This window comes from Camellia sinensis, unplaced genomic scaffold (genome assembly GCF_055761805.1).
Source record: "Camellia sinensis isolate YWXY unplaced genomic scaffold, ASM5576180v1 Unanchor6, whole genome shotgun sequence".
Classification (NCBI taxonomy): domain Eukaryota; kingdom Viridiplantae; phylum Streptophyta; class Magnoliopsida; order Ericales; family Theaceae; genus Camellia; species Camellia sinensis.
Window position 1 is genome coordinate 17,706,095 of NW_028129474.1, and position 16,406 is coordinate 17,722,500.

The following is a 16,406-nucleotide window of genomic DNA, read 5'->3' on the forward strand; positions in this document are numbered from 1 at the left end:
ATGCCACGGCCAAGGCAGCCCAGCCAAAGCCAGCAGCATGCCATGCCAAGGCCTAGGCCAGCAGCATGCCATGCCCCGGCCAAGGCAGCCCAGCCAAAGCCAGCAGCATGCCATGCCACGGCCAAGGCAGCCCAGCCAAAGCCAGCAGCATGCCATGCCACGGCCAAGGCCAAGGCCAAGGCAGCCCATCCGAAGCCAGCAACATTCCATGGCAAGGCCAACGCAGCCCAGCCAAAGCCGGCGGCATGCCATGCCAAGGCCAAGGCCAGCCGCATGTCTTGCCACGGCCTTGTCCCGCAGCGTGGCGTGCCTTGGCCTTGGGCTAGAACATCGCATGCCACGCCCTTGGCAAGCAATCCTGTCCCTCGTGTAATTGCCATTTGGTTTGGCTTTGACTTACGTATATGTTGCCCTGCGAAATGCTTGTCCCTCGGGTAATAGCCGGTTTGGTTGCCTTTGACTTGCGAACACGAATCCCATGCGCGGCGAGACGAAATTCAGCGTTGCCCAAGCGGATTGCTGACGCTACAGGACGAGTTGCGCGACGGCTGCAGCCTTGGCCAGCAGGCCATGCCATGGACTTGCCCCGCATGCCATGCCTTGGCATTCGCTAGCGTGCCACGCCACCGGCTTGGCCAGCATGCAAGGCCACTGCCTTAGCGAGCATTCCATGCAGAAGCGTTGGCCAGCATGCCATGCGACGGCCTCGGCAAGCATGCCACGCCACGGCCCTCGCCAGCATGCCACGCCTTGGCAGTGGCCTGCATGCCTTGCCACCGCCTTGCCCAGCACGCCGTGTCAAAGCGTTGCCCAGCGTGCCAGGCCACGGATTTGGCCAGCACGTCATGCCACTGCCTCGGCCAACATGCCTTGCCACGGCGTTGCCCAACGTTCCTTTGCCACGGCGTTGCCCAGCATGCCATGCCACGGCGTTGCCCAGCGTGCCATGCCTTGGCCTTGGCCAACTTGCCATGCCACGGCCCCGGCCCCGGCCCGCATGCCTTGTCACGGCGTGGCCCAGCATGGCGTGCCACCGCGGTGCCCGGCGTGCATGCCATGCCAAGGCAAGGCCAGCGGCACGCCATGCCACGGCCTCGGCCCGCATGCCTTGCCACGGCCTCGGTCGCGCATGCCATGCCACCGCGTTGCCCGGCATGCCATGCCTTGGCCTCGGTCAACATGCCATGCCACGGCCTCGGCCTCGGCCCGCATGCCTTGCTACGGCGTCGCCCAACATGCCATGCCACGGCCTCGGCCCGCAGGCCTTGCTACGGCGTCGCCCAACATGCAATGCCACGGCCTCGGCCCGCATGCCATGCCACGGCCTCGGCCCGCATGCCTTGCCACGGCGTCGCCCAACATGCCATGCCACGGCCTCGGCCCGCATGCCTTGCCACGGCCTCGGCCGCGCATGCCATGCCACCGCGTTGCCCGGCATGCCATGCCTTGGCCTCGGTCAACATGCCATGCCACGGCCTCGGCCTCGGCCCGCATGCCTTGCTACGGCGTCGCCCAACATGCAGTGCCACGGCCTCGGCCCGCATGCCATGCCACGGCCTCGGCCCGCATGCCTTGCCACGGCGTCGCCCAACATGCCATGCCACGGCCTCGGCCCGCATGCCTTGCCACGGCCTCGGCCGCGCATGCCATGCCACCGCGTTGCCCGGCATGCCATGCCTTGGCCTCGGTCAACATGCCATGCCACAGCCTCGGCCTCGGCCCGCATGCCTTGCTACGGCGTCGCCCAACATGCAGTGCCACGGCCTCGGCCCGCATGCCATGCCACGGCCTCGGCCCGCATGCCTTGCCACGGCGTCGCCCAACATGCCATGCCACGGCCTCGGCCCGCATGCCTTGCCACGGCCTCGGCCGCGCATGCCATGCCACCGCGTTGCCCGGCATGCCATGCCTTGGCCTCGGTCAACATGCCATGCCACGGCCTCGGCCTCGGCCCGCATGCCTTGCTACGGCGTCGCCCAACATGCAGTGCCACGGCCTCGGCCCGCATGCCATGCCACGGCCTCGGCCCGCATGCCTTGCCACGGCGTCGCCCAACATGCCATGCCACGGCCTCGGCTAGCATGCCATGCCACGGCCTCGGCCCGCATGCCTTGCCAAGGCGTTGCCCAACATGCCATGCCATGCCACGGCCTCGGCCCGCATGTCTTGCCAAGGCGTTGCCCAACATGCCATGCCACGGCCTCGGCCCGCATGCCTTGCCACGGCGTTGCCCAGCATGCCATGCCACCGCGTTGCCCGGCATGCCATGCCTTAGCCTTGGCCAGCATGGCATGCCACGGCCTCGGCCATCATGCCATGCCACGGCCTCGGCCCGCATGCCTTGCCACGGCGTTGCCCAACATGCCATGCCACGGCCTCGGCCCGCATGCCATGCCATGCCATGCCTTGGCCTTGGCCAGCATGACATGCCACGGCCTCGGCCCGCATGCCTTGCCACGGCGTCGCCCAACATGCCATGCCACGGCCTCGGCTAGCATGCCATGCCACGGCCTCGGCCCGCATGCCTTGCCAAGGCGTTGCCCAACATGCCATGCCATGCCACGGCCTCGGCCCGCATGTCTTGCCAAGGCGTTGCCCAACATGCCATGCCACGGCCTCGGCCCGCATGCCTTGCCACGGCGTTGCCCAGCATGCCATGCCACCGCGTTGCCCGGCATGCCATGCCTTAGCCTTGGCCAGCATGGCATGCCACGGCCTCGGCCATCATGCCATGCCACGGCCTCGGCCCGCATGCCTTGCCACGGCGTTGCCCAACATGCCATGCCACGGCCTCGGCCCGCATGCCATGCCATGCCATGCCTTGGCCTTGGCCAGCATGACATGCCACGGCCTCGGCCCGCATGCCTTGCTACGGCGTCGCCCAACAAGCCATGCCACGGCCTCGGCCCGCATGACATGCCACGGCCTCGGACCGCATGCCTTGCTACGGCGTCGCCCAACATGCCATGCCACGGCCTCGGCCCGCATGACATGCCACGGCCTCGGCCATCATGCCATGCCACGGCCTCGGCCCGCATGCCTTGCCACGGCGTTGCCCAACATGCCATGCCACGGCCTCGGCCCGCATGCCATGCCATGCCACGGCCACGGCCCGCATGCCATGCCACGGCCACGGCCTCGGCCCGCATGCCTTGCTACGGCGTCGCCCAACATGCCATGCCACGGCCTCGGCCCGCATGCCGTGCCACGGCCTCGGCCCGCATGCCATGCCATGCCACGGCCCGCATGTCTTGCCACGGCGTTGCCAAACATGCCATGCCACGGCCTCGGCCCGCATGCCTTGCGACGGCGTCGCCCAACATGCCATGCCACGGCCACGGCCCGCATGCCATGCCACGGCCTCGGCCCGCATGCCATGCCACGGCCTCGGCCCGCATGCCTTGCTGCGGCGTTGCCCAACATGCCATGCCACGGCCTCGGCCCGCATGCCTTGCCACCGCGTTGCCCAGCATGCCATGCCACCGCGTTGCCCGGCGTGCCATGCCTTAGCCTTGGCCAACATGTCGAGCCACGGCCTCGGCCCGCATGCCATGCCATGCCACAGCCCGCATGTCTTGCCACGGCGTTGCCAAACATGCCATGCCACGGCCTCGGCCCGCATGACGTGCCACGGCCTCGGCCCGCATGCCATGCCACGGCCTCGGCCCGCATGACATGCCACGGCCTCGGCCCGCATGCCTTGCCACGACGCCGCCCAACTTGCCATGCCACGGCCTCGGCCCGCATGCCATGCCACGGCCTCGGCCCGCATGACATGCCACGGCCTCGGCCCGCATGCCTTGCTACGGCGTCGCCCAACGTGCCATGCCACGGCCTCGGCCCGCATGCCATGCCACGGCCTCGGCCCGCATGACATGCCACGGCCTCGGACCGCATGCCTTGCTACGGCGTCGCCCAACATGCCATGCCACGGCCTCGGCCCGCATGCCACGGCACGGCCTCGGCCCGCATGCCTTGCTACGGCGTCGCCCAACATGCCATGCCACGGCCTCGGCCCGCATGCCATGCCACGGCCTCGGCCCGCATGACATGCCACGGCCTCGGACCGCATGCCTTGCTACGGCGTCGCCCAACATGCCATGCCACGGCCTCGGCCCGCATGCCACGGCACGGCCTCGGCCCGCATGCCTTGCTACGGCGTCGCCCAACATGCCATGCCACGGCCTCGGCCCGCATGCCATGCCACGGCCTCGGCCCGCATGACATGCCACGGCCTCGGACCGCATGCCTTGCTACGGCGTCGCCCAACATGCCATGCCACGGCCTCGGCCCGCATGCCATGCCACGGCCTCGGCCCGCATGACATGCCACGGCCTCGGACCGCATGCCTTGCTACGGCGTCGCCCAACATGCCATGCCACGGCCTCGGCCCGCATGCCACGGCACGACCTCGGCCCGCATGCCTTGCTACGGCGTCGCCCAACATGCCATGCCACGGCCTCGGCCCGCATGCCATGCCACGGCCTCGGCCCGCATGACATGCCACGGCCTCGGACCGCATGCCTTGCTACGGCGTCGCCCAACATGCCATGCCACGGCCTCGGCCCGCATGCCAAGCCACGGCCTCGGCCCGCATGACATGCCACGGCCTCGGACCGCATGCCTTGCTACGGCGTCGCCCAACATGCCATGCCACGGCCTCGGCCCGCATGCCACGGCACGGCCTCGGCCCGCATGCCTTGCTACGGCGTCGCCCAACATGCCATGCCACGGCCTCGGCCCGCATGCCATGCCACGGCCTCGGCCCGCATGACATGCCACGGCCTCGGACCGCATGCCTTGCTACGGCGTCGCCCAACATGCCATGCCACGGCCTCGGCCCGCACGCCACGGCACGGCCTCGGCCCGCATGCCTTGCTACGGCGTCGCCCAACATGCCATGCCACGGCCTCGGCCCGCATGCCATGCCACGGCCTCGGCCCGCATGACATGCCACGGCCTCGGACCGCATGCCTTGCTACGGCGTCGCCCAACATGCCATGCCACGGCCTCGGCCCGCATGACATGCCACGGCCTCGGACCGCATGCCTTGCTACGGCGTCGCCCAACATGCCATGCCACGGCCTCGGCCCGCATGCCATGCCACGGCCTCGGCCCGCATGACATGCCACGGCCTCGGCCCGCATGCCTTGCTACGGCGTCGCCCAACATGCCTTGCCACGGCCTCGGCCCGCATGCCATGCCACGGCCTCGGCCCGCATGCCTTGCCACGACGTCGCCCAACTTGCCATGCCACGGCCTCGGCCCGCATGCCATGCCACGGCCTCGGCGCGCATGACATGCCACGGCCTCGGCCCGCATGCCATGCTACGGCGTCGCCCAACATGCCATGCCACGGCCTCGGCCCGCATGCCATGCCACGGCCTCGGCCCGCATGCCATGCCACGGCCTCGGCCCGCATGACAGGCCACGGCCTCGGACCGCATGCCTTGCTACGGCGTCGCCCAACATGCCATGCCACGGCCTCGGCCCGCATGCCATGCCACGGCCTCGGCCCGCATGCCACGGCACGGCCTCGGCCCGCATGCCTTGCTACGGCGTCGCCCAACATGCCATGCCACGGCCTCGGCCCGCATGCCATGCCACGGCCTCGGCCCGCATGACATGCCACGGCCTCGGACCGCATGCCTTGCTACGGCGTCGCCCAACATGCCATGCCACAGCCTCGGCCCGCATGCCGTGCCACGGCCTCGGCCTCGGCCTGCATGCCTTGCTACGACGTTGGCCAACATGCCATGCCACGGCCCCGGCCCGCATGCCATGCCACCGCGTTGCCCGGCGTGCCATGCCTTAGCCTTGGCCAACATGTCGTGCCACGGCCTCGGCCCGCATGCCATGCCATGCCACGGCCCTCATGTCTTGCCACGGCGTTGCCAAACATGCCATGCCACGGCCTCGGCCCGCATGCCTTGCTACGGCGTCGCCCAACATGCCATGACATGCCACGGCCTCGGCCCGCATGCCTTGCTACGGCGTCGCCCAACATGCCATGCCACGGCCTCTGCCCGCATGCCATGCCACGGCCTCGGCCCGCATGCCTTGCGACGGCGTCGCCCAACATGCCATGCCACGGCCTCTGCCCGCATGCCATGCCACGGCCTCGGCCCGCGTGACATGCCACGGCCTCGGCCCGCATGCCTTGCCACGACGTCGCCCAACTTGCCATGCCACGGCCTCGGCCCGCATGCCATGCCACGGCCTCGGCTCGCATGACATGCCACGGCCTCGGCCCGCATGCGTTGCTACGGCGTCGCCCAACATGCCATGCCACGGCCTCGGCCCGCATGCCATGCCATGGCCTCGGCCCGCATGACATGCCACGGCCTCGGACCGCATGCCTTGCTACGGCGTCGCCCAACATGCCATGCCACGGCCCCGGCCCGCATGCCTTGCCACCGCGTTGCCCGGCGTGCCATGCCACCGCGTTGCCCGGCGTGCCATGCCTTAGCCTTGGCCAACATGTCGTGCCACGGCCTCGGCCCGCATGCCATGCCATGCCACAGCCCGCATGTCTTGCCACGGCGTTGCCAAACATGCCATGCCACGGCCTCGGCCCGCATGCCTTGCCACGGCCTCGGCCAACATGCCATGCCACGGCCTCGGCCCGCATGCCATGCCACGGCCTCGGCCCGCATGACATGCCACGGCCTCGGCCCGCATGCCTTGCTACGGCGTCGCCCAACATGCCATGCCACGGCCTCGGCCCGCATGCCATGCCACGGCCTCGGCCCGCATGCCCTTCTACGGCGTTGCCCAACATGCCATGCCACGGCCTCGGCCCGCATGCCTTGCCACCGCGTTGCCCAGCATGCCATGCCACCGCGTTGCCCGGCGTGCCATGCCTTAGCCTTGGCCAACATGTCGTGCCACGGCCTCGGCCCGCATGCCATGCCACGGCCTCGGCCCGCATGTCTTGCCACGGCGTTGCCCAACATGCCATGCCACGGCCTCGGCCCCCATGCCTTGCCACCGCGCTGCCCAGCATGCCAATGCACCGCGTTGCCCGGCGTGCCATGCCTTAGCCTTGGCCAACATGCCACGCCACGGCCTCGGCCCGCATGGCTTGCCAGGGCGTTGCCCAACATGCCATGCCACGGCCTCGGCCCGCATGTCTTGCCACGGCGTTGCCCAACATGCCATGCCATGCCACGCCACGGCCTCGGCCCGCATGCCATGCCACGGCCTCGGCCCGCATGCCATGCCATGCCACGGCCTCGGCCCGCATGCCATGCCACGGCCTCGGCCAGCATGCCATGCCAAGGCCTCGGCCCGCATGCCTTGCCACGGCGTTGCCCAGCATGCCATGCCACCGCGTTGCCCAGCGGGCCGTGCCGCGGCCTCGGCCCGCATGCCTTGCGACTGCCTTGGCCAGCGTGCCATGCCTTAGCCTTGGCCTACATGCCATGCCACTGCCTTGGCCAGCATGTCGTGCCACCGCCACGGCCAGCATGCCATGCCGGTCCGTTGCCCAGCATGCCACGGCCGTGGCGGCATGGCAAGCCACGGCCTCGGCCAGCATGCCATGCCACGGCCTCGGCCAGCATGCCATGGCACTGTCTTGGTCAGCATGCCATGCCATGGCACCGCCTTGTCCAGCACGCCGTGCCGCAGCGTTGGCCAGCATGCCTTGGCCGGCATGCCATGCCAATGCCTTGGGCCAACATGGCGTGCCACGGGCTGGGCCATGCCGGTCCGTTGCCCGGCATGCCACGGCCGTGGCGGCATGGCAAGCCACGGCCTCGGCCAGCATGCCATGCCCCGGCCTCGCCCAGCATGCCATGGCACGGTCTTGGTCAGCATGCCATGCCATGGCACCGCCTTGTGCAGCGTTGGCCAGCATGCCTTGGCCGGCATGCCATGCCAATGCCTTGGGCCAACATGGCGTGCCACGGGCTGGGCGAGCACGGCATGCCACGGGCTGGGCGAGCATGCCACGCCACGGCCTTGGCTAGCAGCAAGGCATGCCACGGCCTCGGCGAGCATGCCATGCCATGCCAAGGCCAAGGCCAAAGCCAAGGCCAAGGCAGTGGGCAAGGCCAAGTCCCTGTGCAAGGCATGGCCAAGGCCAAGGCAAAGGCCAAGGCCAAGGCAAAGGCCAAGGCCGCGGGCAAAGGCCAAGGCCAAGGCCAAGGCCATGGCGTGCCACCGCCTCGATCGATCTTTTTGAACATGATTCTTTTATAATCTTACCCAAACCGTGCAACACAATTAAAAATGCACTACAATCAATTTTAAATGTCATTCCCTATTTTTTTGCAATTTTTCTGGAGCTTTTCGAATTTTTAAAGCCCTTATTTGGCATAAAAAAATCAAAATAAAATAAAAAAAATGAAAAAAATAATTTAATAATTTCTATAATTACTAGTGAATCATCCTTTAATTATGGGAATTTTTCCATAATTTTTTGACTATTTTTATTAATTTTTATTATTTTTTAAGTATTAATATCGAAATAAATTAAAATAAAATATTTTCTGTAAAAAAATATTTTTTTTAATTTTTTTTATGGTGTATTAAATTATTTCCTACAACTTTCATGTTGAAAGTTTTGGCAAAAAAACATTACTTTTTAAAAAAACCCCATTATGACTCCTCGAACATGCTTGATGTTTCCTCCTGCCAGATTGAAAAGGGCTTAACAGGCTATTATAAGGGGGGGGCACCTCCCTTGCCCAGGGCAAGGCAGTGGCAGGTACGCCCCATGTTGGGCGCGGCCTGGGCTGCGGCCTTGGGTTACATGCACTGCGGCTCGACCGCGGCCTGGGCTGCGGCCTGGGGCGGCTCGGCCGCGGCCTTGGGCGGCCTGGACCGCGGCCTTGGGCGGCCTTGCGCGGCCTGGGCGCGGCCTTGGGCGGCCTGGGCGCGGCCTTGCGCGGCCTGGGCGCGGCCTTGGGCGGCCTGGGCGCGGCCTTGCGCGGCCTGGGCGCGGCCTTGGGCAGCATGGCGTGGCATGCGCGCGGGCGTGGGCGGCCTGGCATGCGCGCGGCATGGGCAGCACGGCATGGCATGCGCACGGCCTGGGCGGCCTGGCATGCAGCCGGCCTGGCATGCGCACGGCCTGGGCGGCCTGGCATGCAGCCGGCCTGGCATGCCCGCGGCGTGGGCAGCACGGCATGGCATGCGCACGGCCTGGGCGGCCTGGCATGCAGCCGGCCTGGCATGCCCGCGGCGTGGGCAGCACGGCATGGCATGCGCACGGCCTGGGCGGCCTGGCATGCAGCCGGCCTGGGCAGCACGGCATGGCATGCGCACGGCCTGGGCGGCCTGGCATGCCCGCGGCGTGGGCAGCGTGGCCTGTGCGAATACCGCGCGCGTGGTCTTTTGACCACGGTGCGCGTGTTGCGCGCATGGTCGCGCACGCCTTTGCACGCCTTCGCACGCAACGCACGTCTAGTGATAAGAACCGCAGCCAAGGCAGCCCAGCCCCAAGGCCAAGGCCAGCAGCATGGCATGCCACGGCGAAGGCAGCCCAGCCAAAGCCAGCAGCATGCCATGCCAAGGCCAGCAGCATGCCATGCCACGGCCAAGGCAGGCCAGCCAAAGCCAGCAGCATGCCATGCCAAGGCCAAGGCCAGCAGCATGCCATGCCACGGCCAAGGCAGCCCAGCCAAAGCCAGCAGCATGCCAAGCCAAGGCCAAGGCCAGCAGCATGCCATGCCACGGCCAAGGCAGCCCAGCCAAAGCCAGCAGCATGCCATGCCAAGGCCTAGGCCAGCAGCATGCCATGCCACGGCCAAGGCAGGCAAGCCAAAGCCAGCAGCATGCCATGCCAAGGCCAAGGCCAGCAGCATGCCATGCCACGGCCAAGGCAGCCCAGCCAAAGCCAGCAGCATGCCATGCCAAGGCCTAGGCCAGCAGCATGCCATGCCACGGCCAAGGCAGGCCAGCCAAAGCCAGCAGCATGCCATGCCAAGGCCTAGGCCAGCAGCATGCCATGCCACGGCCAAGGCAGGCCAGCCAAAGCCAGCAGCATGCCATGCCAAGGCCAAGGCCAGCAGCATGCCATGCCACGGCCAAGGCAGCCCAGCCAAAGCCAGCAGCATGCCATGCCAAGGCCTAGGCCAGCAGCATGCCATGCCACGGCCAAGGCAGGCAAGCCAAAGCCAGCAGCATGCCATGCCAAGGCCAAGGCCAGCAGCATGCCATGCCACGGCCAAGGCAGCCCAGCCAAAGCCAGCAGCATGCCATGCCAAGGCCTAGGCCAGCAGCATGCCATGCCACGGCCAAGGCAGGCCAGCCAAAGCCAGCAGCATGCCATGCCAAGGCCAAGGCCAGCAGCATGCCATGCCACGGCCAAGGCAGCCCAGCCAAAGCCAGCAGCATGCCATGCCAAGGCCTAGGCCAGCAGCATGCCATGCCACGGCCAAGGCAGGCAAGCCAAAGCCAGCAGCATGCCATGCCAAGGCCAAGGCCAGCAGCATGCCATGCCACGGCCAAGGCAGCCCAGCCAAAGCCAGCAGCATGCCATGCCAAGGCCTAGGCCAGCAGCATGCCATGCCACGGCCAAGGCAGGCAAGCCAAAGCCAGCAGCATGCCATGCCAAGGCCAAGGCCAGCAGCATGCCATGCCACGGCCAAGGCAGCCCAGCCAAAGCCAGCAGCATGCCATGCCAAGGCCTAGGCCAGCAGCATGCCATGCCACGGCCAAGGCAGGCCAGCCAAAGCCAGCAGCATGCCATGCCAAGGCCAAGGCCAGCAGCATGCCATGCCACGGCCAAGGCAGCCCAGCCAAAGCCAGCAGCATGCCATGCCAAGGCCTAGGCCAGCAGCATGCCATGCCACGGCCAAGGCAGGCAAGCCAAAGCCAGCAGCATGCCATGCCAAGGCCATGGCCAGCAGCATGCCATGCCACGGCCAAGGCAGCCCAGCCAAAGCCAGCAGCATGCCATGCCAAGGCCAAGGCCAGCAGCATGCCATGCCACGGCCAAGGCAGCCCAGCCAAAGCCAGCAGCATGCCATGCCAAGGCCTAGGCCAGCAGCATGCCATGCCACGGCCAAGGCAGGCCAGCCAAAGCCAGCAGCATGCCATGCCAAGGCCAAGGCCAGCAGCATGCCATGCCACGGCCAAGGCAGCCCACCCAAAGCCAGCAGCATGCCATGCCAAGGCCTAGGCCAGCAGCATGCCATGCCACGGCCAAGGCAGGCCAGCCAAAGCCAGCAGCATGCCATGCCAAGGCCTAGGCCACCAGCATGCCATGCCACGGCCAAGGCAGCCCAGCCAAAGCCAGCAGCATGCCATGCCAAGGCCAAGGCCAGCAGCATGCCATGCCACGGCCAAGGCAGCCCAGCCAAAGCCAGCAGCATGCCAAGCCAAGGCCAAGGCCAGCAGCATGCCATGCCACGGCCAAGGCAGCCCAGCCAAAGCCAGCAGCATGCCATGCCAAGGCCTAGGCCAGCAGCATGCCATGCCACGGCCAAGGCAGGCAAGCCAAAGCCAGCAGCATGCCATGCCAAGACCAAGGCCAGCAGCATGCCATGCCACGGCCAAGGCAGCCCAGCCAAAGCCAGCAGCATGCCATGCCAAGGCCTAGGCCAGCAGCATGCCATGCCACGGCCAAGGCAGGCCAGCCAAAGCCAGCAGCATGCCATGCCAAGGCCAAGGCCAGCAGCATGCCATGCCACGGCCAAGGCAGCCCAGCCAAAGCCAGCAGCATGCCATGCCAAGGCCTAGGCCAGCAGCATGCCATGCCACGGCCAAGGCAGGCAAGCCAAAGCCAGCAGCATGCCATGCCAAGGCCATGGCCAGCAGCATGCCATGCCACGGCCAAGGCAGCCCAGCCAAAGCCAGCAGCATGCCATGCCAAGGCCAAGGCCAGCACCATGCCATGCCACGGCCAAGGCAGCCCAGCCAAAGCCAGCAGCATGCCATGCCAAGGCCTAGGCCAGCAGCATGCCATGCCACGGCCAAGGCAGGCCAGCCAAAGCCAGCAGCATGCCATGCCAAGGCCAAGGCCAGCAGCATGCCATGCCACGGCCAAGGCAGCCCACCCAAAGCCAGCAGCATGCCATGCCAAGGCCTAGGCCAGCAGCATGCCATGCCACGGCCAAGGCAGGCCAGCCAAAGCCAGCAGCATGCCATGCCAAGGCCTAGGCCACCAGCATGCCATGCCACGGCCAAGGCAGCCCAGCCAAAGCCAGCAGCATGCCATGCCAAGGCCAAGGCCAGCAGCATGCCATGCCACGGCCAAGGCAGCCCAGCCAAAGCCAGCAGCATGCCATGCCAAGGCCTAGGCCAGCAGCATGCCATGCCACGGCCAAGGCAGGCAAGCCAAAGCCAGCAGCATGCCATGCCAAGGCCATGGCCAGCAGCATGCCATGCCACGGCCAAGGCAGCCCAGCCAAAGCCAGCAGCATGCCATGCCAAGGCCAAGGCCAGCAGCATGCCATGCCACGGCCAAGGCAGCCCAGCCAAAGCCAGCAGCATGCCATGCCAAGGCCTAGGCCAGCAGCATGCCATGCCACGGCCAAGGCAGGCCAGCCAAAGCCAGCAGCATGCCATGCCAAGGCCTAGGCCAGCAGCATGCCATGCCACGGCCAAGGCAGGCCAGCCAAAGCCAGCAGCATGCCATGCCAAGGCCTAGGCCACCAGCATGCCATGCCACGGCCAAGGCAGCCCAGCCAAAGCCAGCAGCATGCCATGCCACGGCCAAGGCAGCCCAGCCAAAGCCAGCAGCATGCCATGCCAAGGCCTAGGCCAGCAGCATGCCATGCCACGGCCAAGGCAGGCAAGCCAAAGCCAGCAGCATGCCATGCCAAGGCCATGGCCAGCAGCATGCCATGCCACGGCCAAGGCAGCCCAGCCAAAGCCAGCAGCATGCCATGCCAAGGCCAAGGCCAGCAGCATGCCATGCCACGGCCAAGGCAGCCCAGCCAAAGCCAGCAGCATGCCATGCCAAGGCCTAGGCCAGCAGCATGCCATGCCACGGCCAAGGCAGGCCAGCCAAAGCCAGCAGCATGCCATGCCAAGGCCAAGGCCAGCAGCATGCCATGCCACGGCCAAGGCAGCCCAACCAAAGCCAGCAGCATGCCATGCCAAGGCCTAGGCCAGCAGCATGCCATGCCACGGCCAAGGCAGGCCAGCCAAAGCCAGCAGCATGCCATGCCAAGGCCTAGGCCACCAGCATGCCATGCCACGGCCAAGGCAGCCCAGCCAAAGCCAGCAGCATGCCATGCCAAGGCCAAGGCCAGCAGCATGCCATGCCACGGCCAAGGCAGGCCAGCCAAAGCCAGCAGCATGCCATGCCAAGGCCTAGGCCAGCAGCATGCCATGCCACGGCCAAGGCAGGCAAGCCAAAGCCAGCAGCATGCCATGCCAAGGCCAAGGCCAGCAGCATGCCATGCCACGGCCAAGGCAGCCCAGCCAAAGCCAGCAGCATGCCATGCCAAGGCCAAGGCCAGCAGCATGCCATGCCACGGCCAAGGCAGCCCAGCCAAAGCCAGCAGCATGCCATGCCAAGGCCTAGGCCAGCAGCATGCCATGCCACGGCCAAGGCAGCCCAGCCAAAGCCAGCAGCATGCCATGCCAAGGCCTAGGCCAGCAGCATGCCATGCCACGGCCAAGGCAGCCCAGCCAAAGCCAGCAGCATGCCATGCCAAGGCCTAGGCCAGCAGCATGCCATGCCACGGCCAAGGCAGCCCAGCCAAAGCCAGCAGCATGCCATGCCACGGCCAAGGCAGCCCAGCCAAAGCCAGCAGCATGCCATGCCAAGGCCAAGGCCAAGGCCAGCAGCATGCCATGCCACGGCCAAGGCCAAGGCCAAGGCAGCCCATCCGAAGCCAGCAACATTCCATGGCAAGGCCAACGCAGCCCAGCCAAAGCCGGCGGCATGCCATGCCAAGGCCAAGGCCAGCCGCATGTCTTGCCACGGCCTTGTCCCGCAGCGTGGCGTGCCTTGGCCTTGGGCTAGAACATCGCATGCCACGCCCTTGGCAAGCAATCCTGTCCCTCGTGTAATTGCCATTTGGTTTGGCTTTGACTTACGTATATGTTGCCCTGCGAAATGCTTGTCCCTCGGGTAATAGCCGGTTTGGTTGCCTTTGACTTGCGAACACGTTGCTAGTGCTTTCCCCAGTGGAAGCTTGTTGGGAAAAGTATGTCCCTCGGAAGTTGCCTGTTGCGTTTGTTATTTGCATTCGAGCTATCCGATGCTTGCTGGGTTTCTCTAAGAGTTTTTGCACGTTCGTCGGGCTTTTTAATTATTTATTTACTCATAAAAATTATAATAAAATAAATTAAAAATAAAAAAATAATTAAAAAAATTACTATAATTACTAGTGCCTCATCTTATAATTGTTGGAATTTTTCTAGAATTTTTTGAGTATTTTTAGTAATTTTTATTATTTTTTAAGTATTAAAATTGAAATAAATTAAAATAAAATATTCCGGTGGCCAAATATTTTTTTATAATTTTTTTTATGGTGTATTAAATTATTTCATACAACTTTCATGTTGAAAGTTTTGGCAAAAAACCATTACTTTTTAAAAAAACCCCATTATGACTCCTCGAACATGCTTGATGTTTCCTCCTGCCAGATTGAAAAGGGCTTAACAGGCTATTATAAGGGGGGGGCACCTCCCTTAAGGCTGGCCAGCATGGCCAGGCCACAGGCCACGCCTATGCCTAGGCGGGCGCTTGGCACATGCCATCGCTTGGCTTGTGGCATTGGCTTGTGGCATCGAAACTACATAGCCAAGCACGGGATGCGTCGAGTGGCGGCCCGCGGCGGTGGCGGTGGCACGTTGGCCTAGGGCAGCATGCCATGCCACAGCCTTGGCCAGCAACATGGCATGCCAAAGCCTTGGCCAGCAGCATGCCATGCCCTGGCCTTGGCAAGCATGTCATGCCACGGCCTTGGCCAGCAGCATGCCATGCCACGACCTTGGCCAGCAGCATGCCATGCCCCGGCCTTGGCCAGCATGTCATGCCACGGCCTTGGCCAGCAGCATGCCATGCCACAGCCTTGGCCAGCAGCATGCCATGCCACAGCCTTGGCCAGCAACATGGCATGCCAAAGCCTTGGCCAGCAGCACGCCATGCCCCGGCCTTGGCAACCTTGCCAAGCCACGGCCATGGCCAGCAGCGTGCTATGCCCCGGCCTTGGCCAGCAGCGTGCCATGCCACGACCTTGGCCAGCAGCTTGCCATGCCCCGGCCTTGGCCAGCATGTCATGCCACGGCCTTGGCCAGCAGCATGCCATGCCACGGCCTTGGCCGGCAACATGGCATGCCGCGGCCTTGGCCGGCAGCATGCCATGCCGCGGCCTTGGCCGGCAGCATGGCAAGCCCAAGCCTTGGTCAGCAGCAGCATGCCATGCCAACGCCTTGGCCAGCAGCATGCCTTGCCACGGCCTCGGCCATCAGCATGCCTTGCCACGGCCTCGGCCATCAGCATGCCTTGCCACGGCCTCGGCCATCAGCATGCCTTGCCACGGCCTTGTCCAGCAGCATGGCATGCCCGGCCTTGGCCAGCAGCATGTCATGCCACGGCCTTGGCAAGCATGCCAAGCCACGGCCTTGGCAAGCATGCCATGTCCCTCGGGTAATTGTACAAGTTGCCTTGCGAAATGCATGTCCCTCGGTTAAATTGCCATTTGGTTGGCTTTGGCGTGCGAACGAGTTGCCTGTGCTTTCCTTGTGGAAGCTTGTTGCGAGAAGTATGTCCCTCGAAAGTTGCCTGTTGCGTTTGTTATTTGCATTCGCGCTAACCGGTGCTTGCTCGGCCTCTCTAAATGTTTTCGCGCGTTCGTCGGGCTTCTTGGTCCTTCGGGGGGTGATTCGTTTTGGGGGGCTGGTGCACAGTGTACGTCGTGGCGCGTGAGTTGTGTTCGGTTTGTGCGAGTTGGACGGATCCCTGCCTGTGCAGCGAACTCCACTGGTGCATTCCTCCATGTCCCTCGGGTTGTCTTCGACTCGCCTTCGGGTTGCTTGCGCTTCCCTAGTGGAAGGTGCCTTGCGAAAAGCGTGTCCCTCGGGTAATTGCCATTTGGTTGGCTTTGACGTTCGAACGAGTTGCCTATGCTTTCCTAGTGGAAGCTTGTTGCGAAAAGTATGTCCCTCGAAATTTGCCTGTTGCGTTTGTTATTTGCATTCGCGCTAACCGGTGCTTGCTCGGCCTCTCTAAATGTTTTCGCGCGTTCGTCGGGCTTCTTAGTCCTTCGGGGGGTGATTCGTTTTGGGGGGCTGGTGCACAGTGTACGTCGTGGCGCGTGAGTTGTGTTCGGTTTGTGCGAGTTGGACGGATCCCTGCATGTGCAGCGAACTCCACTGGTGCATTCCTCCATGTCCCTCGGGTTGTCTTCGACTCGCCTTCGGGTTGCCTGCGCTTCCCTAGTGGAAGGTGCCTTGCGAAAAGCGTGTCCCTCGGGTAATTGCCATTTGGTTGGCTT